We start from the raw sequence: 12492 nt of genomic DNA, 5'->3' as shown, positions 1-12492 counted from the left end.
ACTATGGTATGCGGTCAGGTTTTCCGTATTATAGCCTGACAACCCCAGCATGTTAAATGCCAGGGGTACCCCATTCCACCACCTGGGGCACACATCCCAGTTGCTTTGTGGGCAGAGCGCCTAGCCCCCGGCTAGGTTTCTGAGCGCTATTTAGTCGCCTTGTACGACAAGCTTAGCGCTGCTGCAGGCCTGTTCTTTTAACACCCGGACCTGCACCGGTAGGGTAACCTTACTTTGCTTTAAATCTTACTTTGCTTTAAACAAATACATGCCGTCTCCCTCATGTCATATCCGTACACAAAAAAAAAACTATGAGGAGATAAATGCATCTGCTATGTAGTATTGAATTATCCACCCCTGTTATTCTAAACATTTTTTTGTTGAGAAAATTCAAAAGTTGTTCAAGAAAGGAAGTCAAATATGCGACAATTGTGTCTATATATGTTTTCATTATGTCGAAATTTAGAGTGCCATCAAGTTGAAAGCGTTGTCTTGATGAACATGTTTTTGCAGTGCCAGATTCTTATGTTGACTGAAGTATAATTCTACTTCCAAGCAGATTAACGAAGGAGAAACTCAAAAGGAGAAATTGATTCAATATTTATGCAGTAATTGGTAGATTGTGAACATGAGGAAACAAATTAAACTGTTATCCGGGGAAACATTTCTTGTGCAATAATTTCTAGAAATTTTCTTTACAACTGCTTTAATTATAATGATTGATGAGAAAAAAGGAGAGAATCACATCGTGTAATCTGCAGCCATATTTGATAATTGTAGATGTGCACTTATTTACCCGTTTGAATGCTATATTTGGTATTGCTAACCGAAATTTAGTAACTCAGCTGAAATTAAAAATGGGAAAAAAAGGGAATGTTAAATCTGTAATTACACACAAACGCTATCAACACTATTAATGTTTGAAATGAAGCTAGTTCTTTTTGTCTTGATTACTGATGTTGCATCACTTTGCGTCGTACATTTGAATTGCGAAGCATCAATACATATTTTTAATTAAAGAAACAGACCGGAACCAGCATCAATGCATTTGAAGGTATACTTATGCATTTATAAAATAGTCATCTATTCTTCAAAACCTGAAACAGCATCAAGTAAAGTAAAGAATCAATTTGCAAAGTGAAATGGTCATTTTAAAGCCTGAAAATAGTTGCTTTCAATCTCCTCAACAGAGGGTGAATTTTTTTCTCCCCCGTTATAACAGAACCTATAAAGATAAAGTTAGCGGAAGGATATGTAGTAAAACAGGAAGCGGTAATAGGTCTGCAGAGGTAATATAATTACTATTAGACGTAAAATGCGGATGAATAAAAGTCGAACACCACTATGAGTGCAAGACAGAAAAATAGCAGACGCCCACGGTATGATTTCACATTTTATTACGAGGGTCTGACGTGAGCGTCTCACGGCAGTGTGTATTGATTTTTTTTCAATCGAAATTAGTTGAATTACTAATTGTTCCTATTTTTTTATGTTCAGATGATATTACTGGATTTGGGAATATATCCTTTATCTATTTTATGTATATTACTTATCTCAAACGTGCCAAAAAAAAAATGACAGACAAAGATGTTTAATGTGGTCTGTAGCTGATTCAGAAATCGAAGTGAGTTCGGTGGACTTTTGGCATATAATTATTATATGGCACGTTAATAAATGACGTTTAAATATAAAATAAAATTTGCTTTCAGTATAGTAAAAAGTCAAGAAGAACACAAATATGTAAAAAAAAACTCAAGTTTGCACGATTTTCAATCTATACTAACTGTGTCTGTCCTTTTAGTAGAGGTTTTTTTTTTCGATTCCTTTAACTTTTTTTGCTTGAGTGATTTGCAGATACGTATTTGACTTGCTTTGAAGTGGACCACAATTCTTTTATAAGAAAAATATGTTTTAAGCTTTATATGAACTTTTTTTAATTTTAAACCTCATGGTCAAAAACATCTAACAATAAAAACAAATGTTCAAATTGTTCGGTATGCCAAGTCAACCGCTTTGTCAAAATTCGGCAAACATACAGGATATTTTTGAGAATATTGTTGAAAGAAACGTTTTACCCCATTTCCATACAGAAATGTTACAAGTGATCGATAAGTAGTTACTTTCCGTTCAAATACCTCATAAATCTTCATCGTTACTGGGAGCCATAATAATCTTTCCTTGGCAATTTCTAAATACCATATACATTTTTAACATTATGCTTTTAAACGGGACGATCTCTTGATATAGTTTTCGTTCAATTCATCATCATTGATATCACATGATGTATCAGTGTCGATAACGAAGAAGTCGTATCAGTTATGATTTCCATTAAGTAAACCTGTTTATTAGGTAGACTTGGAATAAGGGACACAACTCTTACAAATCATTGAAACGTTTGTATTTTACGTCAAACTCATGTAAGCATCAAAATAGTTTAGACTGATTTCATTCTGTTACAAATGAAAGCTTGATAGGCTTTGGTGAAATTGAATATAATACAAACATACCACTCATTTCAAGAGTTATGTTCCTTACCCTAGGTGTACATCCTAAAGTGCTGACTGTTTGTTCTTGATTTGTTATTTTTGCATGCATAGATTTAAACCTGCATTTTTACGAGAAGATAACAATAAATAATTATAATTGATTATCGGGATTTTTAAAAATCTAGTCTCACTATCAATCTATTAAAAGAAAAATGTATGAGAATTTTATAAGTTATCTATGCAAAGATGTAGTTTATTTATTGTATTTAATTTTAAGAACCCGCCTTTGATTGTCTTGATATAATCGACGTTTCATAATTATTTAGTGCACTTTCAGCAATTGTATCTAAAAGAGATAGACGAATGTTGTTACAAACTACCTGTAGATAAAATGTTTTCAGTTTCTTATCTGAAACTGTCGCTTTGAAATAGTCACAAGTTGTTTTGATAACTTTTACCAGGTTATTATACACACATGGCGTTTCACTATTAAGTAAATGAAGGATGTTAAAAAAGAATCGATTTAAATTTTAGAGATTTGAGAGTCATGTAAACAATTGTTTCGTGTGTTAAGATGGTGTCCATACAAAAACAGACATTTGGTGACACGTGACAAATTTTGTTCTAAAAACATTCCATATCACAAATGCATCCTGTCTCAAAGTTAATTAAAGGGAAATAAATACATCAAAATCATTGAATTTCATTAACAAGGAAAGATAACTTAATAATTTGGTTACATTGTTAGAGAACCAATTTTCAAATTAATTTCTAAGCCATTTATTGTCAATTTTAAGCAAATTTTATACATTAAATTTCACTATCACAAGAACTACCTTATTTTAAGATGGGCAACCTCTTAAAGCAAATTTGAAAATGTTTCAACTTTTTACAAAAAAAAAAAGAAAAAAAACTTTAATTCAATTTATAGCAAAGCAGTTTAATGATTAATTTTATTCTCAAACATATTTCACTTGAATGGCTAGTTGCAAAAAAAACAAAACAAAACAAAAACAACAAAAAACATATAGCCACTCAAATGTGTTCTTTTTCCATGCGACTGTTTTCCCAAGTTTAATATCTACCTGCAGTTCTGTGTGTGTGTATATATATATATATATATATATATATATATATATATATATATATATATATATATATATATATATATATATATATATATATATATATATATATATATATACCGCTGTACGAGTTCGAGTCCCGCGGAGGGAACGACCAAAAATTTGCATCGCAAATTTGACAGTTCTAACTTCGTTGGGGATTTTTCAGACCCTTTAATATATATATATATATATATATATATATATATATATATATATATATATATATATATAGCTGCTGAAACATTTAATTTGGTATTCCTGGTCATTATTTATCACTAGGGTCAAGATCTAGGTTACTTCAATGACAACTTAAATGACACAGGCCATACAGGAGTTAACCTTGGTAAACAGTAAATAAAGATTCAATTTCCGATGACGTTGACAGATAACATCGCAACAGGATCCACATTTAGCTTCCATTCCGGAATTTTCTGTCCTCATTATTAATATCATCTTCAATAACTTGATGTATTGAGGTTAAAAAGGATAAAAACATAAAACCTTAAAACTTTAATTTCTCATCCTTTCACATATGTCATAGCTATAATGACTAAATATACTCCCAGATTTTATTGGAGACCGAGTTTACTTTTGTTTCTTTGTTAATGTTGTGATTTCATGTTCTTTATTTTGTGTCTATTAAACTTATCGAGTCGTGTTATTTTTATTACCCTTCGAATCATGGTTCCTTTGACTTCTTTTCAGGTCATTTCATTTTACTTAAGGTTCCATACAACCATTTTACTTGTGACGAACTGAATATCTATGGAATATGCAATATTGGGATACAATGTATTTTAATCGTATTGTCCAAACACATTTTTTACAGCTTTTCGACAATCATTTTATAAAGTATTTTGCTCTTATGCTTCTGATGATAGGCTGATCTTTGGTGCATGTATACAGAATACTAGTACTGAATTTACGATATCAATATTAGTGGTATTTTGTATTAACAAAAAGGCTTTGAATCATAGTTCTTTCAATCAAATAATAATCTATATGTCTTGCTATATAAAATAAAGATATGTAAATGAATCCTTAAATGTCACTTACCAAATTGCCCTGAATGAACAATTAATAAGACTTTGTTTCTGATTTTAAACTATCATACATATTGTATGGCAATTAGTGCCATTTAACAATAAACACTCCATTGAAGCTTCACATATGTTTCTTTCTACTAATCTTACTTTGCACACGTAAAAATATTATGTCAATGAAGCAAGGGTGCCTTATATCAGATTTAGAAAAATAAAAATCAAGTTACATTTTAAAGTTTACATTTGAAATTCAGATTGATTTCATTCTTATTCTATATTGGGCCATGTTTGCCTGGCTTGTACGTATGAATCCGGTTTCATAAATTTTCGTGCGTATATAATAATGTAAGATAAATGTTTCATGCCTGCTGTGCCGCTCATTAACAATCCTAACGTTGGCGATCGCTAATAGCAAGCCACTACTATAACTTAAAATTCCAGAGAATATTCATTCCAAAAAATTGCCATCCCCTCTTCGAATAAAATATTTGTCTTTATCAGCAGCCGCCCTAATTAGAATTAAAGAGCCGTCTCTTTACTTCTAGACGATCATTTCCCGATACTAGAATAAACCATCATACCAACTGAAAGATTCAGCGACCAAGCTGCTAATACATATTGATAAAGTAAAGCAGATTAGAAAAAATAATAAAGCACTTCTAATTGTCATGTTGAGCTCAAAGTATCAGTTGGATTAGTTTTATTTATATACAGTTATTATTCAAATTGTAGAATAGCTAATGTGTTTTCACAACTAATAGCCGAGAGAATAGGATTTTTACTGTAGGTGAAAATTGATCGCCTGAAGCGCAAAGGTGAGGCATATTTTACTTACTTTTTTTCTTAAATTGATGACTTTGTATTTCTCTTAAATGTCAGATCACACCTTTTTGAAACAATAAACAATTACTATAATTTCTCAATAGTAGGTGGTAATTCCCTTTCCATTTAATTTATTTTGGTGGTTGCATTGATATTATTTAAATCAGATTTTCAATAGTCTGTCTTATTATACACTGAGTGCATAATATACGATGATTTTTTTCTACGATTAATGCTGAAACATAGGGGGAAATTGGAATCGGGCAATGTATCAAAAAGACAACAACTCTTCCAATCTGTGAATAAAATTAGTCAAAGGCAGTCTATAGGCCTTCAATGAATGGCGAAAATTATATTCCACAACAGGACGCTGCCTTTGACTAGCTCTTCAATAATAAATATGTCATGCTCATTTCACTGTCCTCTGAACAAATGAGAAACTAAAATTCAAAAGCTAACAAAATTGAAAAGGGTTATTAATTTCTTAATTTGGAACAAGCACAAAGGATACAATGTAAAAGTAATTACATTTATGCAATTGTTTTTGTATCATGTTTAAAGAATGAATAATCCTTATTATATTATGTCAATGGAAGCATGTTCGTGTTTTTTTCCAAAAAATCGGATAACATATGTAAAAATGAACTACAATGCATTTGTTTCGGTTGAAGTTTCTTTTCCTAGACAAAAACTGAAGACTTCACTTACCTGAGCCTTGCTTTTTTTTTTTGTTTCTTCACTTCATTAGTAATGGAAAGCACAAAATATCATTACAATTTTTGACATCAAACATATAATTTATATAGCATTTTCAAAACAACTGACAAAAATTCTCATGCTAAAATTGAAGGATTGGATAAGGTACAACTCTATTTAAGAATTAGGCAATGAGTGGTACATCATTTTTTTTTTCAAGAATGTCCTTTTCGCCTCAAATATATTTCATACATCAAACAGTAAAAAAGCTACTTAAATTTCTTTTCAGAAGCATCTGTGACGTAAGTACTTTTGACTGCTTATATACGAAAAGGTGCAAGAAAGTATACCTGTCTTTTTTTCCATTGTGCATTACAACTAAATTTAACCTATCAATATCATAAAAAGGCAAACTTTACAAATACTTTGATGATTATTTCTAGTTCTGATTGTTTTTTTTAATTACCCATATTCCACACATTATAAACATTTTTCCTGATTCTTAGACAGAAAAGTGCTTAAATTTTACAGAAGAGATAAACAAATTTTCAAGTCTCAGGTTTGCCTGAGCAGATTGATTTAATTTTAGATTGTTCAAAAAACTTCGATCAAACAGATAACCCTGAGATGGGGTAAACCGTCGTTAAATATGTGTTTATGAAATCTATACTAGACTCTATCACATTAAAAACAGGTCCACAACATAATCATGCAGTGCATGATAAGTCTAGGTATGTTGTAAACTTTACTAACAACTTAAGTACCAGTCAATATTAAATTCTGGCACTGCCTATGGTAGAGATGATTCATGATTAAGATAGACCCACTGAACGAACGATGCTTTTTCTATTTTTAGTGGGAGATAAACGTATGATTGTCTAAAAAAACAGATCTGAATACAGAAACAATTACTATTATATTAAAAAAATAGCATGAAATCAAACAAATCATACTAAAGCAAGAACGAAATTTTTTGACATGAATGAAACACCTACTGTCTGAGTTTTATATTGACTGCTACATGTACTTACATGCATCCATTAACTGGTGACTTGGAAACCAGTTAAAGTTACAAAGAAATATTGAAAAATAGAGAGAAAACAACTCGCATGATTCTTAGATGTACCTACACTTAACAGAACCGTTAATTAGATTATAATTAAATTATTTTTTCTGATCACGAAGATGTTAATTCATTACTAACTCTTTATATTTCCTTGATTATTTTTTTTAATATTCCATACAAGAACTATTTATCAACTTGGTACTTTATCGAATTAAGTGAAACGTGTTGCAACAGAGAACTCTCACATGTGCACTTACATTTTTAGTCATCTTTATATGTGTAAAAGTACATTTAACAAAAGCATATATAAAATTAATTATTAAAATGTACATAGTCAAGAATATATTCTTCTTTAATGTACCTGGAACAAAACTATAAATTATCTGCAGAAATTGTTCAATTATTTCTCCAAAGCATGATAATGTTTAGACATATTTTTAAAAATTAACCATAAAAGAATTTTTAAATTAAAAAAAAACATATTTAAAAAACTAACATTTTCAACTGCGCAGTTATATAATGTACAAACATTGCACCTTGTTTTCTGAAAAACAAACTTTGTCAATGAAGCTAAGTTTCGTTTATATAATCATAAGACCAACTTTAATTTCCGTACAGGAGTTTAACATGCTACTCATTAAGTTCTTGTTTGATCTTTAAAATGAAATATTTCTCTGTCGAAATTGACATATTGTACCATGTTAAAAATACATTGTACATTCTGTATGAAACTTTTACCGCTCTTTAAGCAAAAAACTACAATGTCTTTCTACTAAAATGGACAGTAATCTATTTAACAAATTGAAACCTGTATTTTTCGTTATGAATGATAGGCTTACTTTATCAACGAATGATCTTTATGCAAGAAGACTTCTGGAAATCATCTCTGATACTTGTTTTGTCATTATGACATCGCTTTGATAACAGTTGCTACTTCACGTATTGTTTGAAATGGCAAAGAGCGACGTCTTGTTCTTATGTAACATTCCTCTTATTAATTGCTATGTCAGTATAATAACCTTTCTCATAACACTACAACGTATACTAACTTATCTCTCGACACAATTACCTGAAATGTATTGATCTAATGGAAGAGTTTTTTTTTTTCAAAATATACGCTGAAGAAAAGGGCGTCTATAACAGTGTGCCTTTAATAACTAAATTGTATGGTTGCGTTTATCGACTGTCTGTTTATTGTTGTTCAATGTCAACCAATGACCAGAGCATCTTTTTTCATTCCAAGATTTTGTAGGTATTCGTACTATTTTTTCCTTTTTTTTCTATCTGCATATATTTTTTAAGTGTTGAGCGTCTTGTTCTTCGTGTGTTATCTGTATGGTGCTCTCGCATTTCATTTGTTTTGTCCACAATCTTTTCACCGGTATTATCAATCCCTTTTATCAGGTATTGTTTTGATTCCCTGTTGACTGAACGAACTGGCATTTAAGGAGGTAGTCCTAGGGTAAGGGACACAACTCTTACAAATCATTGGAATGTTTGTATTCACCTTTTTACATCAATCTCATGTAAGCATCAAAGTAACCTGGACTGATTTCATGCTAATTCAAAGGAAAGCTGGAAAGGCTTTGGTGAAATTGAATATGATACAAACATTTCACTGATTTCAAGAGTAATGTCCATTACCCTAGGTCTACCTTCATAAGTGCTTAATTTACTTCTGATTAAACAGAGAATACTTTTGATCAACAATTTATTTCTAATATTATGTTACTTTATGACAATGTTCATGTTTATACTTTTTATTATTGAAGAGTGAACATGAAGGTTTCGCTATCGTATAGTTCCTGAATGGAATACATTGCATTCAATAGACTTTTTCATACTCCCGACTTCGACTTGGACGGCAGTATACTTCAAATTCAAATATTTGTAGCTGCGTTTAGTATAAATACTTGGATACTTTTAAATAATTTAGCTACTTATCGAAGGGAAAGTAGTTTAAATTTCAAAGATACATTTTACTATTCTTTCTTTTTCCAATGAGACCGCCAAACAGTATGTCTTATTTTTGTGGGTTACGTCCCGTTCCAAACAAATCCAGAATAGCAGTCTGTAAATATAATTAGAGGCTCAATAGAGCCTGAATCGCTCACCTGGTTATCCATTTGCTTATTTGAAAAACTTGAGGAATGAGACAGACTAAGTTAAAATCAACTAAAATTATTCATAGCATTTTCATGACTTGAACCATTTTGAGCACAATACACTAAAGAACAATTATGCATATTTTCATTCAATGATCTTAAATGGTTTTAGAGAAGAAGATTTTCAAAATTGTAGATGTGAAAAAAAAAAACAAAAACAAAAAAAACAAAAACTGTTTCAGGGGTCGTTACTCCTACATTAGTCTTTGAATGGTTTTGATAATTACGGCATAGGTCCTTCTCATGATGCTCAACAATTTTACTCTTGCCAGAAATGTTCTAAAAGAAACGGTTTCTGAGTTATTTGTAAAAACTGCCATCTGACCCCTATGTTCTATTTTTAGTAATGGCGGCCATGTTTGTTTATGAATCAACAATCCCATTTGTCATTTTGTGTGGGATACCTTAAGAAACATCAATATTAACTTCCATTGAATTCTGTGCGATGGATGTTGAGAAGAAGATTTTCAAATTTGCACATGCAAAAAATGCCAAACAAACCTGTTTCAAGGGCCGTAACTCCTACATTGACCAATCGTTTTGAAATTTTGGCATATGTCATTGGCATCTCATGATGCTGATTAATATTATTCAACCAGAAATTTGCTAAAGGCAACGGTTTATGAGTTGTTTGCAAAAAAACTGCAATCTGACCCCTATGTTCTATTTTTAGTAACAACCGCCGTTTTTTGTCATGGATAAAAAATCCTAACAGCAATTTTGTGCAGAACACCCTAAGAAACAATCATGCCAAGTTTAAAACCTGTCAGACCAGTAGTTTTAGAGGAGACGATTTTCAAAAATGTGTCCACAACGAAGACGATGGACGCCAAGTGATGGCATAAGTTCACTTCGCCTTCGGCAAGGTGAGCTAAAAATGAACTATTTGGCATGGATCGATTGGCGATAGAGCACACGACATACGGAAATCCGAATGAATAATGCACACTTTGTTAAAATGCAAAGTTATACGTTATTTGTAAATGCCAAATATTGTTCTCAAAATGTGCTATTATTGTTAACTATGAACTGGGCTATATTGATTACGATTGGGAATTCAGTAATGGTGGAAAAGGGAACGTGGGGAGTTAAAAGTTTATCTAATAGAAAAGCTGAAATTTGACCATATCGGGCGTGTCTGGTCACTATTGTACTTGTCATTAGATATATATTTTTTTACGAATATCACAAGTATAACCCTTTGTTTAAGACTCGCATTTTGACGTTAATTATACCTCTAATCATCTGTATCAATCTACGTATACCTGCTGTCAACCATAACCAACATAAAATTAAATGTTCTTGTTATGCAAATTCACATTTCAGGATTCCGAAATAATTTACAGTAAAACGTCCACTTTGTCCAAAGAACAAGATCGAGTTCGTTTACCTATGAAAAATGAGTCTGCTCCAATACTTGAAAAAAGAATATCACAAAACAAGTGCACCGCTAAGTGGTTTGTGAAATGTTTTATGAGTATCATATTGCAAAAGTGGGCAATAAAATAAACCTGGATATTTTAGAGACGTAAAGAAATAAAAAGCGTGTAAAATAATTCCTTCTGTAAATTATACAAACAAATGAATCTTGCTGGCGTCAGCTATTTTAAATTTAATGTTAGGTGAATTTCTCGTGAAAGAGTAATCAAAGGAACAAAGGTTATACTATAATCAAAGAACACAAAGCAACTAAAATCGCACATACAAAATAACAAAACTAAATGAGCAACTCGGACTCCACTAAAAACTGGGAACATGGACCTGGTTCACCGGCAGGGTAAGGTCCTCTGCATTTTTAGAAACACCCGCCAAGTGGCTCATAAAAAGTTAAGTCCGGGGTAGACAAACGAGGAAAGGAAAACTATGACCCGTTGAATAAATCTGTTTTCATGGTGCAGATGGATACACCATAATGATCCACGAGTTTATGATGACTACCATAAAACTTCTGTAGTGATGACTTCAATCTTGTAGCAACATAACCCTGCTCCAGAAGTCTATTTGTTAGAGTTCTAGTGCGATACAAAACGTCTGCGTAGTTTCGGCATGCTCAGGCATAACGTATGAGTGATATGAACACTCCATGCGCAGGTGCTGAAGGGATGTTGCTGAATGAAAAGTCATCTTTACGTTTGTCGTAAAGTTTGATCAATAGTTTACCATCGAGTTCAAAGTGTAGGTCAAGATATGAAGCTGACTTCACAGTGTCTGTAGTATTCTATATCTCAAGTTCTTTTGGATAGATGCGATGTATCAAATCCCCGAAATTAGGATTGTTTAAAGATAATACGTCATCTTATATAGCGGAAACTGAGATTGAAGGATCTAGCCAAACGATATTCCTTCTTTCTGATCAGATCAGCTATCAAGTCAGCCTCATAATAGTGAAGAAATAGGTCAGTAAGTAAAGGAGCACAATTTGTTCCCATTGGAATGCCGACCGTTTGTTGAAAAACACTTCCACCACAATGGACAAATATTTTGTTGATTAAAAATTCCAGCATTTTGTAAACTTCTTCCTCTGTATATTTGGAAGATGATTTGGAATTATTTCTTACAAAGTATGAGGAATCTCTACCAAGAACTATATATTTGTATCTAGGTATACCATCTTTTTTGGAAAAACAACGATGAATAATATTTTTAATTCGGGATTTTCACTGAGTATGGGATATAGAAGTATACAGTGTTGAAAAATCATAGGTTTTCATGCTATGATATTCAGATAATAGTCTTGAACTAATTGTTTCCAAAAGATCTTTCAAATTTTTTAGGATCCACATTGAATTAATACCACTACGGGATTAACAAGTGTTGTGGTAGGACTGCAGACCCTCTTTGACAGTTGTGAGTATAGAAGTTAAAAGTTTTGAAAGAGGTCTGGTGGTACATTTTTCAGATCCAGATATGAAACGTTGTTTGTATGGATTCCTGTCGAGGTTAGGAATCCAGTACATAGATGGTAAATCGCAATCATCGTCCTTGGTAGAAAGACCAAAAGAGCATAGCACAGACATATGGTTTTCCACAATCTCTTCTTTGGAGAGTGTGGTAGCAGTATAGGTCTTATCACTGCGATTATTTTCT

At 31.9% G+C, this 12492-nt stretch overlaps 1 protein-coding gene across 3 annotated transcripts in view; it reads left to right on the top strand.

The window, feature by feature from the left end:
* The window catches only part of LOC148599772 (cephalotocin receptor 1-like), a 37073-nt gene that overhangs the window by 10717 nt on the left and 13864 nt on the right, over positions 1-12492 (top strand). The window contains exon 1 of one of the 3 annotated variants that reach the window (XM_088558658.1): positions 4971-5471. The exons of 1 other annotated variant lie outside the window; for it this stretch is intronic. The gene's annotated coding sequence lies outside the window, so the exon portion shown is untranslated. Of the gene's footprint in view, positions 1-4970; positions 5472-6461; positions 6477-12492 lie in introns of those variants that run through there. One more of the 3 variants, XM_088558660.1, reaches the window with a different exon arrangement.

The sequence above is a fragment of the Perna viridis genome, chromosome 13 (assembly GCF_037379345.1).
Source record: "Perna viridis isolate PV_CMFRI_1.1 ecotype Kerala chromosome 13, ASM3737934v1, whole genome shotgun sequence".
Taxonomy (NCBI): Eukaryota; Metazoa; Mollusca; class Bivalvia; order Mytilida; family Mytilidae; genus Perna; species Perna viridis.
Note: the sequence above shows the minus strand (reverse complement) of the source record. Positions and strands in the feature narration are given on the sequence as shown.